The 15974-nt window shown below is 39.0% G+C and overlaps 2 long non-coding RNA genes across 2 annotated transcripts in view; one reads left to right on the top strand and one right to left on the bottom strand.

Moving 5' to 3' along the window:
* Window positions 1–15974, bottom strand: part of LOC137652541 (uncharacterized) — a 282636-nt gene that overhangs the window by 242269 nt on the left and 24393 nt on the right. The gene's annotated exons all lie outside the window — the stretch shown is intronic.
* LOC137652532 (uncharacterized) lies at window positions 3859–7353 on the top strand. Its single transcript, XR_011046330.1, has 2 exons — window positions 3859–4165; window positions 6459–7353. It is a non-coding gene; the product is annotated as an uncharacterized lncRNA (long non-coding RNA).

Genomic DNA, 15974 nt, shown 5'->3' on the forward strand with positions numbered 1-15974 from the left:
ATCCTAGTGAGTGCTGTTGCTTCGCGTTCCGATTGTGGCGATCAACTCGCTCCTAGCAATTTGGTATGGTGATCAAATTGTTTTAGCAATTTGAATTCCTCTCAGTGTTCCCAGCTCACATTCGGGGGTAAGCTAACATTTCGCTCGCTTGTGACAACAACGTCATAACTCAAAAAAATGTATTTTTGAGTTATCCATACAGACATATTCATCTTCAAATGCTGATTCTTTTGGTAAAAGTGTCATAATTGTAGCTAACAAATTGAGCGCTTGAGGCGCTAAATGTCCTAACTACATACATTAATATGAGAGTGTTTTAATTGATTAAAATGGCTCTCATGAAAAATAGCTATTTTTGAGTTATGACGACGGTGTCGCAAACGAGCGATTTCACTTGAGAGATATGCTTTAGCCAGGATCTTCCTCTGAGCCCGCCAACCCTCCGGGGTTTTATGACAGATGCTGTCGCAAGCGCTAACTGTTGTCCTGACCAGGTGGTTCAGAAGTGCTTACGTGTTCTGATGCCAGAGCGCTTTAACTTCGGAGCGCCACGGAGATCTTGGCAATAGCGAGTACTTAGTTCACAAATTATCCATGCCGATCAGCGTACCTGGCTGGGTTGAGAGCCCGGCATCATAAGCTAGCACTCAGCTCGATCCGCAAGGCTTGCTCGGATTTTGCCGCACTCCCAGTGCCCCACGTCTCCCACTCGCTGAGCTTTTCCCTGCGTTCAGCAGCATGCGCTCAAGGCAATCGCTTGCCTCACCTGATCTCTCTTGAGCTGATGAAAAATGTCCTTTCTACACCCCAAATGTGGATGAGGCAGTCAGAGATATACAATAGGGGTTTATTCCACTGCTTTGGCACTGACATCATTCTAAAACCAAAATGGGTATGTCTTCTTATTGAGAGGTTTGTCCGCATCAAGTTGAGTACTGGCGTTTTCTCTGGAACTGAGGAGACCTGTCTGGGGTGCAAAATGGTGGCAGGTGCAGGTTTCGGAAGAGGTCGAGGATTTGTGCGTGTGTATGCTCGAACAATTCCTCTGGCGTTTTGCTCTCGTGGCGTGTTACGTCATCCAGGACACACTGCAGGTGCAGGACATCCTACCAAGTGGTCTGATGACCGGTAGAAATTTTTATGGTGGCTAGGGATTGCTCTAGCCAACTTGCTATTTCACTGGGAACAGTTTTGAGGAGCTTTCACCTTGGCTCTCTTTTTTTCCAGGCTACACCGTAGGTATGCTGACTTATACAAGGAGGCCAACTGCATAGCGTAAATTATCAACAGTTCGGCCCTCTCCCAGGTGCCGCTACGGAATCGGGCCATCCTCCCAGTGTCTCGTCTCTCGGAATCCTTAGCACCAGTCGAGTTGGAGATCCTTCATTTCCAGGTTGGAGGTTTCAGAACCCCCAAAGGCTGAGAAAGTCTGCTTCCCCCTTCAGGTACCTTCCAAGCTCAGTTGTCCATCGACTGGAGGTCTCTGCCGTATATCCACTGACTGGCACAAGAGGTCTCAAAATCTGTAAGGAATTGGGTAAAACTTTGGCCAGATTCCAACTCAAAGATTCCAGACTTGTGGCTCTTCATAGAGTTGAGGGCCCTGATCAAGTCGCATAGATGGAAGTCTGACTAGGGCTATTCATAGAGTTGAGGGCCCTGATCAAGTCGCATAGAGGGAAGTCTGACTAGGGCTCTTCATAGAGTTGAGGGCCCTGATCAAGTCGCATAGAGGGAAGTCTGACTAGGGCTCTTCATAGAGTTGAGGGCCCTGATCAAGTCGCATAGATGGCAGTCTGACTAGGGCTCTTCATAGAGTTGAGGGCCCTGATCAAGTCGCATAGATGGCAGTCTGACTAGGGCTCTTCATAGAGTTGAGGGCCCTGATCAAGTCGCATAGATGGATTCTGACTAGGGCTCTTCATAGAGTTGAGGGCCCTGATCAAGTCGCATAGATGGAAGTCTGACTAGGGCTCTTCATAGAGTAGAGGGCCCTGATCAAGTCGCATAGATGGAAGTCTGACTAGGGCTCTTCATAGAGTAGAGGGCCCTGATCAAGTCGCATAGATGGAAGTCTGACTAGGGCTCTCCATAGAGTTGAGGGCCCTGATCAAGTCGCATAGAGGGAAGTCTGACTAGGGCTCTCCATAGAGTTGAGGGCCCTGATCAAGTCGCATAGAGGGAAGTCTGACTAGGGCTCTTCATAGAGTTGAGGGCCCTGATCAAGTCGCATAGAGGGAAGTCTGACTAGGGCTCTTCATAGAGTTGAGGGCCCTGATCAAGTCGCATAGAGGGAAGTCTGACTAGGGCTCTTCATAGAGTGGAGGGCCCTGATCAAGTCGCATAGAGGGAAGTGTGACTAGGGCTCTTCATAGAGTTGAGGGCCCTGATCAAGTCGCATAGATGGAAGTCTGACTAGGGCTGTTCATAGAGTTGAGGGCCCTGATCAAGTCGCATAGATGGAAGTCTGACTAGGGCTGTTCATAGAGTTGAGGGCCCTGATCAAGTCGCATAGATGGAAGTCTGACTAGGGCTGTTCATAGAGTTGAGGGCCCTGATCAAGTCGCATAGATGGAAGTCTGACTAGGGCTGTTCATAGAGTTGAGGGCCCTGATCAAGTCGCATAGATGGAAGTCTGACTAGGGCTCTTCATAGAGTTGAGGGCCCTGATCAAGTCGCATAGAGGGAAGTCTGACTAGGGCTCTTCATAGAGTTGAGGGCCCTGATCAAGTCGCATAGATGGAAGTCTGACTAGGGCTCTTCATAGAGTTGAGGGCCCTGATCAAGTCGCATAGATGACAGTCTGACTAGAAACACTGTCAGCTGAGCTGACACAGGAGCAGGAGCTGTAAGAGTCGCCAGAGGTACCACTGCCGGAATCTTCTTCACAGGTCAACTCCTGTTCACAGTCGGTATTACTGATATAGCTGGTCTATTGACAACCTTAGTTTGGCATTTCTGTTTGGGAATGGCCCTCGTCTTAGCAGGATCTGCTGGAACATCTTCCAGTCTGCCTAGTCAGCCAAGAACTGCTTCCTTAGTCCACATATAGGGCTGCTTAGTAGTTATTATTATTATTATTATTACTATCCAAGCTACAACCCTAGTTGGAAAAGCAAGATGCTATAAGCCCAGGGGCTCCAATAGGGAAAAATAGCCCAGTGAGGAAAGGAAAAAAGGAAATAAATAAATGAAGAGAATAAATTAACAATAAATCATTCTAAAAAAGTAACAACGTCAAAACAGATATGTCATAATATATATAAACTATTAACAACGTCAAAAACAAATACGTCATATATAAACTATAAAAAGCCTCATGTCCGCCTGGTCAACAAAAAAGCATTTGCTCCAATTTTGAACTTTTGAAGTTCCACTGATTCAACTACCCGATTAGGAAGATCATTCCACAACTTGGTAACAGCAGGAATAAAACTTCTAGAGTACTGCGTAGTATTGAGCCTCAAGATGGAGAAGGCCTGGCTATTAGAATTAATTGCCTGCCTAGTAATACGAACAGGTAATAGGTGGGGAGGCAAGTTTGTGCCCCTATTAAAGGACTTAAATTTGTATAGTTGGGAAAAATAAAAGATACTTTAAAGATTTTTATTTTCATTTTCGTGTATTTTGTACCTGAGGTTAGAAAGGTATGACTAATTGATATTAATTAAAAAATTGATTAAAAGATTTGGATTTTAGCCATTGTGCATTATTGCTCAAAGAATACTAGTCTTTGATAGGAATTGGATATTTGCCTCAGAGCAATGCTTATTATGCATGCAAGATACATTCAATGATAGGTCCTCAACAATATGAGAAGTTCTGATTTTTAACTATTTTTCATCTTATTTCAGGTCTCTACGAAAATGAAAGAATTGCTAAAGAAGTATGGGGAAAGTTTCTCCCCAAAGGTGAAGGACATTTTATCAAAATCAAGACGTAAAAAGAAGACCCGCCAAAATGAGGCTGAGGACTGGGAGGGACAATGAAAGAGGTCCTTTTAGCTGCTCATGTGGATGAGTTAGGGACAGATAGTGATCATACAGACAGCATAGAATGACGATAATGCTGTTGAGAAATCAGCTGGATGCACGGCATGTCGGCTCATCATGGATTTTGTCGTGATTGTATGTCATCAAGAGCATTCTACATCTCTTTAGTAAAGGTAAGAAGGATTTAAATATCTATGAACGGTAAACTAATCATAATTCCTTATGGAAAGGATTAATTTGTAAGCTGTTAAGTTTCTTAAAGATGATTGTAAATGATAGAATGTGTTAGGTTTGGTATTTTTGAAGGGTATTGTGATGGTTAGTTTATGTAGGAAATCTGTTCAGGTCACGTCCTGCATTTACAAACGTGTTAGGCCCCAACCAGCATATCCATTAAACTGAGGGACAGCTGTACTGTATCTAGAATGATACAGTTGTATGTATTGTTGCATTGGTTTAATACAGTAAACAGTTATTTGGTGGTTGTATTTACTTTTCTCAGATAATGTTCATGCCATTAAGTAATGTAAAGTGTTAAGTAAAGAATAGAAACATTATCAGGTCAAATCACCTTTTAGAGTACTTGTTCTTATATGAATATCAACTATTGTCCCTTAATAGGGGAATGATTTCAATAACAGGCATCCGAGTATTCGCATCGATTTCGGTCGTAGGGTAGTATTGTTATTACTAGCTAAGCTGTGACTCTAGTTGGAAAAGCAGAATTCTACAAGGAGTTGCTCAAGTGGTTGTTTGTGACCGATCTGTTCTAACACATTTCAACTACTCCTGATTGGTAATACACCCTCTCACCTGTCTGGCCAGGGAAGTAGCACGTCTAAGCCCTCTATTTCTTCCAGTAAACACAGTCCAAGGTAAAGAAGTAGGTGAAAGGTAAATTAATTGTACACAATACAACCCTAAGCAGTTACAGTACTCAGGTTTGCGTACCTCCAGATCCCAGTTTATCCTTTTGAGAGTATAGTACCTTCACTTCGTGGTAGTGAACAATACCAGTTCAGGGTGCTGTGGCACGGGGGAACATCAACAGCCCGACAGGGGTTCATCAGGATCTTCTCCCTGGTTTCTGCTTATGCCCCAAACAGATCTTGGCATTCTTAGGCTTGAATTTAGGCAGTGCGAGGGAAAGTATCCCTGGTTGCTGGATTGCCTTATGAGGTTGCGAGAGCTAGCTTTCCTGTTGTAAGACAATTCTCGTGTCAAGTCCATTGGTGGCAAGGAGTTTTGAGACACCTAGTCTCCTTCTAGCACCTAGTTACGAACAGTCAACTTAGGATGCTGTCAATAAAGTGACAACACAAGGCCTTCAAGCTGCAAAGCAAGGTCCCTCCTGGAATAGTATTCCAATAGAGGAGATCAAAGACTGATCCTGAATGGTAGTTTTCTGACACCAACCTCCGCCGGAGTGCAGACTTTCCGTTTACCCCTTCTGAGCTTATACTCTTCACTGATTCATCAAGGTTGTGGAGCCTTACTGGCTCCAACGCAAGAGTGTTAGGTCAGTAATCCGATGATTGGAATTGCCGCAACAACATACTAGCGTTTAAATGACCCGTCCTGTCTTCCAAGCATATTCTCAACCTTTTCTGTCTAACCAGTCTGTGGTGTTAAACGACACTACCACCGTAGGATAGTACCTGTAACAAGGAAATACCATTTCTTGTCAGCTTTGCTTTCTAAAGGTACAGATCCTGCTTTGGATAGAGAGCACGACAATATCCCTGTAAGCCAGCTTCAGCTCGGACAAGAAGAACATCCATTTAGACAATCTGGGCAGGTGGACTTGGATACAGTGATCTGGATATGATTGTTTTTTATATTCTCAGACACAAGCACTTAATGACTTTTGGGGGTTCACTAACGGTAAAACTTTTTGCATCGGCCCTCAACTTGAAATTCTCGGTATCGTTTGCCCCAGTAACATTACCGGAGGCAGCATTACAGGATGTTTCTCAACATCCTTTGGACATTCTTGAGATATACGTCTTTTCCCCATTTAGCCTATTACCAGACTGCCGGGTCAGCCAAGAATCTATTCCCTAGTCCACATGTAAGGGTCTTTAGTAGGCTAAATGGGGTGGTTGCCAGAACAGGTGAGGAGGCAGGGATTTTGTTTGGTAGTAACTACCACCACCTCTTTGTAAATCTTGACAACCAAGTTCCTGCTCCTACTGAAGGACTCAAGTTTCTATAGTTAGGAAGAATACAAATCTCTCAATTTTTTTTTTCATTTTATTTTTCAAGTATTTTTTTTTTCTGGGGTTATAAAAGGAAGCATTGATCAATTTATATTAACTCAAAATTGAGTAAAAGAATTTGTTTTCAGACAAGCTGCATTATTGCACACAGCATACTAATCATTGATAAGAATTGGATATTTGCCTCAGATAAGTCCTCAACAATATTAGTCGTTCTGATTTTTAACTATTTTTCGTCTTATTTCAGGTCTCTACAATGATGAAAGCGTTGATGAAGAAGTATGGGGACAATTTATGTACAGTATAAAGTTGCACATTACTTTAAAATCAAGATGTAAAAGAAGACCCGCCAAGATGATGCTGAGGACTGGGAGGGACAATGAAAGAGGCCCTTTTAGCTGCTCATGCGTATGAGTTAGGGACAGATAGTGATCATACAGACAGCATAGTTACCATTGAAGATATTGACGGTAATGCTGTTGAGAAATCAGCTGGATGCACGGCATGTCATCTGATCTTAGGTTTTAAGTGTCGTTCAGTCTTTGATTATATGTCAAGACAACTCTAATAAGGGTAAGAAGGATGTGATTCTTTATGTAAAGGATTGATTTCTTCGCTGTTGAAGTTTTGTAAAAGAGATCGTAAATGATTTTGTTAGGTTTGGTATTTTGAAGGTTATTGTGTAGGTTAGCTTATATAGGAAATCTGTAAGTCACGTCCTGCTTTTACTAACGGGTTAGATTAAATAATCATACCAATAATTTAAAGCTATGTTAGGTAAAGAATAGAAATATCGGGTCAAATCACCTTTTAAGAGTATATATTCTTTAATACGATTAATATTTCTCAATGATTGGCCTCCGAGCATTCATATCGATTTTAATCATAGTGTAATATGACTTACCAAGCTATGGCCCATTTTAGAAAAGTAGAATGCTACAAGCCTAAGGGCTCCATCAGGATCAGTAGCCTAGTGAGGAAAGAAAATAAGGAAATAGCAAGTTAACTTTATCTAAGTAATAAATAAGAATATATAAAGTATTTTAGGATCAGTAACAACATTTGAATAGATCAGTCTTATATAAACTATAGAATGAGACTTAAATTAATCTGCTCCATGAAAAAGCATTTACGAAAAGTTTGAACTTCTGAAGTACCAATGATGCAACTGCCTGTTTAGGAAGATCATTCTACAGTCTGGTCACAGCTGGAATAAACCTTCTAAAATACTTTTAAGGAATGTCACTTATCATTGAGAAGTTATAACTGTTAGAATTAACTGCTTTCCTGGTACTGTATTACATACAATGGGATTGTACAGTCTGGAAAGATCTGAGTGCAATGGCTGATAGTCGTCGTCGGCGCCCACTCGTGTCCGAGTATTGGGTTCTGTCGTTAGCCATCAGCCTCCTATCTATGGGGTGGGTGCTTATGCCTGATGTGGCTGTTAAGTCCTAGTCTGTGGTGGAAGAGTCGCGGACAGTGTTCACAAGGGAGGGTAGGTGGTGGGCGGGGCTGTTCTAATCGCTCTCTCCTTCTTCTCCTCCTAGCCTCCTCATTTTGTCTCCTCCTCTCCTCGAAGTCCACGGTGCCATGGTGTACTGTACTTCTCCAGGTTTTCCTGTCCCTGGCTGTTTCTTCCCATGAGGAAGGATTGATGTCAGAATGGCTGATAGTAATTATGAACGATTGTATGTAACATTTCTCTGCTGCACCGTAAATTGGGTTAGTTTCTTTAGTCGCTGTAACCTTACTATCCTTGTTAGCAAAGGATGGTGGTTTGGGGGAGCCTATAGGTCTATCTACTGAGTCATCAGCAGCCATTGCCTGGTCCTCCTTGGTCCTAGCTTGGGTGGAGAGGGGGCTTGGGCGCTGTTCATATGTATATATGGTCTGTAGGGCATTGTCCTGCTTGATAGGGCAATGTCACTGTCCCTTTCCTCTGCCCTTCATGAGCGGCCTTTAAATCTTAAACAGATATAAACTCTTGGGGAGAAGTTGATGCTATTTTAGATACAGGATGTAAAATAACTGTGTGAGGTGAATTATGACTAGTTAGGGTTGTAGTTGGTTTAGGCTTAAGAGAGTTGAAAAGAATGATGGACACCTTATAAATCTAAAGGTGTAATGGAAATTCCAGTTTTGTTAAATGGAAGGCATTTTATTTGAAGACAAATTTTGCAAGGTGACACAGCACCATGATTAACAGGGAAGAAAACATCGAGTAGCAGAGTGTCATTGGCACCTTGCATAAAAGTTTATGGCTCGATTCCAGCTACGCTTAAAGCATATATCCCATAGTAAACTCAGGTCTGTATAGTTAGGAAATATACATTTTATAAAATATGTCATTTTTATAAAATTATTAATAAGCAGAGTACATTTCGATTTTTCTGAAATTTTCCATTTAAAAATCTTTCTGTTTTGATTACTGAAATCATCTTAGTCTAGTATTGAATCCATTATATCTGAAATAAACCATCTGTGATTTTTTTATTCCACTCGGCTAAAAGGTTTTATAGCAATTAGATAATTGTTTTTTGTCTCTTTAGTTCATTGATAAATTATTTTTGTATCCATTTTTTCATCTTATATGAAAAGATAAAAGTTTGCCTAATTTTGCCAAGGTCCTATGAAATGTGTTCTGCCTGTTAATAATTCTAGTAGGGTTTGAAAATGTACATATACTGCAGAAGTGGCATCATTTCATTCAATTGAAAATGTCTGTTTTTATTGATTTATTTGTAAGATTATGTATTTGTGTATGAAAAACAAATCTGTAAGAACTTAATGACCTCGCGAAGTGTCAATGTCAGGACAATGCAGAGTGCACTGGAGTAAAAATAGTCACTTTTCTCCAAAGATATCCTTGTTGGATGGTTTCAGAATCCAGTTGTAGAACTTAAAAAGGAGGAGCACTTATGGTCTTTCAGGGTTAGTTCATATTGAGAAAGGTTGCAACAATGTTGGTTGAATAGCTACCAGTGTCTCATGAATGGAGAATCTAGGTTTGGCAATAACCGAAATCCTCTACAGGTCGACAGATTTTCTCTGTTCCGTACGTTTTCCTGGAACGGAAACGTTCTTGCTCTTTTCCTCAGCATAAGGGAGAGGATTCTTTATTACAGACTGGCTTCTATTTCTGTAAGATTGGAGGGAGTTGTAGATTAGAGGACCTACCTAATTGGATTTTTATACATACATACATACATATACCAAAGGCACTTCCCCCAATTTTTGGGGGGTAGCCGACATCAACAAAGAAACAAAAACAAAAAGGGGACCTTTACTCTCTACGTTCCTCCCAGCCTAAACAAGGGACTCAACCGAGTTCAGCTGGTACTGCTAGGGTGTCACAGCCCACCCTCCCACATTATCCACCACAGATGAAGCTTCATAATGCTGAATCCCCTACTGCTGCTACCTCCGCGGTCATCTAAGGCATCGGAGGCAGCAGCAGGGCCTACCGGAACTGCGTCACAATCGCTCGCCATTCATTCCTATTTCTAGCACGCTCTCTTGCCTCGCTCACATCTATCCTATCACTCAGAGCTTCCTTCACACCATCCATCCACCCAAACCTTGGCCTTCCTCTAGTACTTCTCCCATCAACTCTTGGATTTTTATACTCGAGATATAATGTTTCCTACATCTGAAGTAGTGTGTTTAACAACAGACATGTTTTTGATGTAGATTATATATTTTTCCAGTCTCCTCAAAACCTGAGAGTGCTTCCTTTTTGGGTAATTTATCTTCCATGATGGGCCTTCTGTCTAATTTTTAGAAATTTTTTTTAGAAGACCTACTAAGCTTTTAAGAAGTCTTATCATTGAAGAATCTCATGCTTGAAACTTTCTATCCTTTTAGTACTCTTTTACTCCAAGAGAATGTATTATCTTCAAAGAAAATTCAATTGACAGAATTGTGAACAGTTTGACATATAAATTGACTGTTTTTGTATTCTGTAACAACTTAGAATACATTTCAAGAATTACATGATATTGGCAATTTGTGAGTACAGTTTTCCAGAGTTTTTTTTCTTTACATTGATGTTACAATGTTTTTTTTTCTCTGGTTTTTAATCTGACCTCACAAATTGCCAATATCATGACAATTCAGAGTGAATGTTTTCAGAGCATTTCGTGCTGGAGTACAATTGATAACGAGGAAATTTTTGCAGGTCTTTGACAGTTCATTTATTGGTAGAACGACTGCAATAATGTTGGATGTATCGTCAACATTGGTTCATTATTAGGAACATTTAAGGAGATAACATGCAAAATCCCTTACAAGTCAAAAGAGATTTCTCTATCGTATGTATTTCCAGAATGACATTGCATTCTTGCTGACTGCCCCAAGTAGAAAGTATAGGATTATTCCTCAGCCCAGTAATTTCTATATCCTTATAAAAGGGATTTTGACAAAGGAAAAATCTATTTCTGGGCGAGGGACCTGTGTCGCCCAGTGAAATGCTCCTTAAAGCACCATTTCTAAGATATAAATACTGTTAAATATACTGTACCGGAGAAAAAGTTGCATGGAATGCCAGGAATATACCCAGCTCGCTCGCCCTTATAGGGTGTCGGTATAAATGTATCTATATCTGTTTAATTGTTGGTAGATTAGAATCTAAAAAATCTTCGTCATTCGATTTGTGAGATAAAAAGGTAATCTTCCCCCCTCAGAAGAGTGTTGAAAACGGACATGTTTTTGTATTGTGGTATATGAAATAGATTGTTATTTTCTCCGCTCAGGTCACATACTTTTATACACAGGGATTAGGATTTTTACTTTAAACCTGAGAGCACTTACATTATATTTCAACTTCTATTGTGGAATTTTAATCTCATCTAAGGAAGTTTTCTGAGAGAAGCTTTAAAACTTCAAGAAAAGTCACTTAAAACTCTTTCATTTTAGTTCTTTTTTACCTCAGATCAATGAATTAACTTCGAGGAAAATTCTTGAAAGAGAATTGTGACCCTCTCATGACTTCCAAGTTTATGGCTAGAATGCAAAACCCAGGTTGTTTTGGCAAAATCACTATTCCCCCAATTAGCCCTTTTACCCCCAAAGGACGTACTGGTACGTTTCACAAAAGCCATCCCTTTACCCCCATGGACGTACCGGTACGTCCATTAAAAAAAATGCTATAAAAATTTGTTTTTCATATTTTTTGAAAATTTTTTGAGAAAATTCAGGCATTTTCCAAGAGAATGAGACCAACCTGACCTCTCTATGACAAAAATTAAGGCTGTTAGAGCAATTTAAAAAAAATATACTGCAAAATGTGCTGGGAAAAAATAACCCCCTGGGGGTTAAGGGTTGGAGATTTCCAAATACCCTTACCCTGATCAACTGTGGCTATTTAAAAGAAAATGCTCTCCAGTTCACAGGTGAAAATTCTTAGTTATACTTAGGTTTTGTCATGGAGTCTTGTGATTTCAAAAGAATACAAAGGCCTCTTTTGTCTCAAGTATTCAGTTGGGATTCTGACTCGTCGGCATCAGACCAGAACTTTCCCCAAATAAGATTTCCATCGCTTGAGATTAGTTTTATCTTTGCTTTTTGCAAGCATATGCAGAAGTTGTACATTGATATTAAAGCTAAACATTTGAAATATTTGTTTATATGTAAATTACTTTGAAGTGTTGAGTTGCAAAAGCAAGATACAGGGAGGTTTTGATCAACACCCCTCACAGTCTTGAGGATGTAATACTTCTGCAGTTTGTTATGATAATTTTTAATTGGTCCTGCAATAGTGGGAAGGTTAACTGTTCCACAAACTAAACAACATGGTATTTAAGGTTTCTTTCCGTCTTGTCAAGGTTTGCACTATACATAACCTCGTGGCTGGACATCCAGAAGTTGTTTATTTACGGACTAGCTTAATAGATGATCCAAGATAAACAAAGATTTAAATCAACTTACAAGTACCAGGTACCAGCACCGTAGTTGTCCTATTTTGGGTACATACATACATACATATACCATGGCACTTCCCCCAATTTTGGGGGGTAGCCGACATCAACAAGGAAAAAAAAACAAAAAGGGGACCTCTACTCTCTACGTTCCTCCCAGCCTAACAAGGGACTCAACTGAGTTCAGCTGGTACTGCTAGGGTGTCACAGCCCACCCTCCCACATTATCCACCACAGATGAAGCTTCATAATGCTGAATCCCCTACTACTGCTACCTCCGCGGTCATCTAAGGCATCGGAGGCAGCAGCAGGGCCTACCGGAACTATTGGAACTACCTATTTTGGGTGATCTTGATAAATATAGACCTTACTAGCCAATTCCATGTCGGTTTAAATTCTGCCAAACATTATGAAAGTTCTTCAATTTATTTCCTTCATGGATTAAGAAACAGGTTTATTTGAAAATTACGTAATCCTGAAGATTGAATGTTGCCTCTCACTAAGCCTTCAGGCAAAATGATGAAGCAAATGCTTTTATTAGTGGAAATAGCACACTTTCCATCATAGGGGTATGCTTGGTGGGTGAGTAGATTGCTGAATCACACAATCTATGATAAACAACATTCTATGCATATCCCCGTGATAAAGTATCAATTTAGATAAGGTTTGTATTCATGAAACGATTATCTCAGAAATTTTCTATTGTTTGTCCGGTAATTTTTCTTAGTTTCATACCTTATTATAAATTGTAATATTTTGTATTTTTCTTTGGTATGAACAGGTTTAATCTCTATTTGATATACTGTGTATGTATCTAAATGTTTAGACCCTTTAATTTAATACCAGAATTTACTTTTTTTATATGATGTTAATGTTCTCATGCACTTGAATTCAACATTGACATAACAGTCTTGAAAGTGTAAATATGATTAGAAGACCAGGTGCTTTTGTCACGAAATAGTCTCATAAATTAATGGGTGCTATTATTGTATGCTATCTACCGCCGATTTTGCTATCTACCACCCCTTTCTGACTATAGTATGATAAATACCATCAGTCCCTCTGGATACGGTCTACTTGCTAATCCGCCTCTAATAAGGAGGATCACTACCGACTTGATAACCTAACCTAACCTTAACCTAACCCAACCTAACCTAAACTAACCTACAAACTGCTTATAATTATGCACCCATGTTGTCCTGCCAATAAATATCATTAAACTCTCATTAAAGTCCAATGAGGATAACATACTGGTGGTAAGTAATCTGTTTGATAATCCTCATCAAACAGGAGGATTAACATTGACGGTAGATAACATACTTTGTGGTAGAGTGCATACTATAGTCGAAATTCGATGGTAGATAGCATACTATAATAGCACCAATTAATGACCTTGGCCACTCCTGCAGTATAGTACAACTTAGTCTATTTTATTCATGTAATAAAGGTTGTATAATTTTATACTGAATGTGATGTAATTGCTCTTAGAGAACTTTGATGTTTGCATTGATAATTCTTTTGTTTAATTGTAAGACCTCTTCAAGGTGTTTGTTGCATATGAGAATAGTTTTTTTTTTATCATCTTGAATTTAAAGATTTTATTGCGCAGCATTAGGTGAAATATTTGATTTTTTTTTTGGTTAATAGAAATTCTTGACCGTATTCAACAGGTGATATTTTGGTGATTAGAAATAGATTAACTTTATGTTATAGGTGAGAATAGGTAATGACAAGTAAATTAATTTTTGTGAATCACTGTAATAGGCAATGAAATTGAAAGAACATGATTAACTTTTTGCTAAGAAGGCAAAGTTAGTAGAAGCTTAGTTAAAGTGACTATTCAGTCAAAAAGATTAGATAAAAAACTTATGTATATTTGTTGAAGTATGTATTTAAGAAGGTATTATGACAATGTTTAATCCTTTTAAATTAAAGCATTATAATCAGAATATCCAGGTGAAATGTAGGTAAAGTTATATAAGACTTATTTTTCTCTATTATTTTATTGGTGGATTTAGAGCATATTCCTAGCACTCAACGAGATCACTCATAGCTCCAGACTTATGTCAAAATAAGATTGATTTTTTAATGTTTTAACCTTTACTGTATTGAATCGAATTTTCTAGGTGTTATTTGTATGAAAATGTTTAATCAATAAAGGCCACCACCCAATGGGGTTGATCTCAGAATGATACTGGCACTAGTCAAGTCTCCCCTGCTGCCTCGCCACCAGAAACCTCATATGTAGAAGCCCTGAACAGTTCCTGTTTCCCTCCTGTGACACTATTTCTCTTAATGGAGCGAGAAAATGGTAAGTGAAAACTGGTTGTTTACTGGATCAGTTTATCACTGGGTCATCTTCCAGTTGGTTAACTTTGGCTCACACTGTATTTTAAACAGCTTGATACTTAAGATGGGAAATATTTATAACTTGAAGCCATGCTGCTGTCATATTTTTCTTATTTGATAGAGTTATTTATTAGCTTATGCTAAATTCTCAAAGGTGTTTAAAAATGTCGCAGAACCCAAGACACCCTTTGGCATTGGAGTCTTGAGAGAAATCTTGAGTCACAGTTGTAACTTAACAAAGTTGTATTTTTGAAGTTCTACTTGGCTAATACCAGAGCATAATTTCCTTTTTGAATTATGACTAATGAGGAAACAAATGGCTTTAGTTTTTAGATTCTTGAAATGACCTAAGAAAACCCTTGACTGCAGTTTAGAATTCCATATGAAGAAAGGTTCTTGATTTCACTGTAACTGATATAATAATACTTTCCTTGGAAAGTATTACTGTTCCAAACACGATTACAATTGTTGGGTAATTTTACCGAAGAAGTGAAAAAGTATCCTTTACATCAGATGTTTTTTAAGTAATTCAGTTTTGTGTAGCCTAATTCTTAAAGTGATTGCATTAACTTGATGTTAAGTTCAGTTATTATTGAATATGGAATTTCCAGAAGGCGGGGTAATCGGCCGTAAATCTTCCACTGACTTCGGAAGTTAAATGCTTTTTATAAACAATGCGTTCTGCTGTAAGATGCACAATTCCGAAAATATGAATGTAAATTTAATGATAGCTTTTTCCAGTAACTGTCTTTCCCTTGATTTATGATTTAGATTGGTTACCAAGAAAATTTTTACTATTATATCTTGCAATGTATATCTATTAATTTGATGTGAAGAGGAACTATTTAGTGTGAGCTTAAATAGGCTTATGAAGTTGGTGTTATTGTTTTTTGTGATAGGATTGTAGTAACTGGACTAGTTTATCCTTGAATCTTGAGAAACATTAAAAGTCACAGAATGTTAATGAAGAGTCATTAATTGTAGGGCATTTTTAGTTAATTGTGTAACTTGTCCCACAAAGGACATGGAAGAGTTTCGGCTCATTTCTGTTTATGTTATGGATGGTAGGAACTATTTAGAAAGGAGTCCAGTATCACCCTATACATGTCTTAACACAAGTTGCTGTAATGTTTCTTGAATGCGTAGTCGACCAACGAAAAGTGCAACATGCACACGGCTGCGTCATTTCGTTGAGATTTGATGCAGTGAATCTTTCATTTCATTAAATATAATGTAAAATTATTTCCTGCTGGTTTGTACCAAATGTTGAAGCAAATGGCCATGCCAAATTAATGCCCAATTAGATTCTTGTGCCAAAGGTACCATTGACTAATAGAAAGGCTCATTCATGTTCCAGAAAGTGAAATATTGTCCTAATAAATTGCCAACTGCGTCATGTGTATTTAATATGCTACGGTCATTGATATGTACCGTAAAGAGCGTTTTCTGTAATAAACGGACTTTACAAAAGCTAAAGCTAAGTTGTAAATCTTAAA

The sequence above is a fragment of the Palaemon carinicauda genome, chromosome 13, assembly GCF_036898095.1.
Source record: "Palaemon carinicauda isolate YSFRI2023 chromosome 13, ASM3689809v2, whole genome shotgun sequence".
Lineage (NCBI taxonomy): Eukaryota > Metazoa > Arthropoda > Malacostraca > Decapoda > Palaemonidae > Palaemon > Palaemon carinicauda.